Source organism: Morone saxatilis, unplaced genomic scaffold (assembly GCF_004916995.1).
Source record: "Morone saxatilis isolate NCDOM2014 unplaced genomic scaffold, NCSU_SB_2.0 Contig2, whole genome shotgun sequence".
Lineage (NCBI taxonomy): Eukaryota > Metazoa > Chordata > Actinopteri > Moronidae > Morone > Morone saxatilis.
Window position 1 is genome coordinate 25160978 of NW_023339762.1, and position 892 is coordinate 25161869.

The following is an 892-nucleotide window of genomic DNA, read 5'->3' on the forward strand; positions in this document are numbered from 1 at the left end:
TGGATTGTCTTAGTATGACGTGATCTATATTTTTGTCATGCAATCCTCTCTTCTACGGCCCGCCGGCACTTATGCCAGGTCTAAAATCTCAATCCGCTACCACCTTCTCCTTCTTTGTTTCCTTTTTATCTACACACTGGGTGTATTCTCATCATTACTGGAGCTAAAATCAGTAACAGTATGGAGATGATACCACGGCTGCTGCTGTCCGACACTTTTGTAATGCAACACCCCCTTCTGTTCTCCGATTCCAGCGCACACGGAGGCCCGGCAGCTTCAACAAACTAAGCCTGAATGAGAGGAAAAAATACTGCTGCACTAAAAAACAAACCAACAAAAAGACTCAAATATGCTCACAAAACCTTCTTTTTAAGGGTGAGGGCAAAAGTAAGCATTAGCACTATCTTAGCAGCCGAACAGAAACATGTACTTACACACACAAACACTTGACCTTGTCCTCCATAGATAGTATAGTTCTTTGGTAAACTTGGTCTTCTATATGCTTGCCATATGTGCTCTGGCTGTAACTATCCCCTGGTCACACCTGAAAGTGGCACAACAAAATTCTTTCACATATTTGCAAAATATTTGGTGGGGTGGACATATGGATGTAGGCACTACTGCCAGAGCTAGGTGGTGAACTACAGATACTGTAACTTGCGAGCTTATTACAAACATGCTAGCCAGTCGGGAACATACAGTGAATTCAAAAGACATGGCCTGTAGTCATAAACTGTAATTTAATAATAATACCATAAATATTAAAAAGAAAAAGAAAATATTTTTCGACACTTTAAGACTATGGAGATGTTTGACCTCTGGTAGGATCGTCACACTTCACTTGTTGATGGCTTTTGGAAAGTAACTGCATATTATACTCCATTTCTGCCAA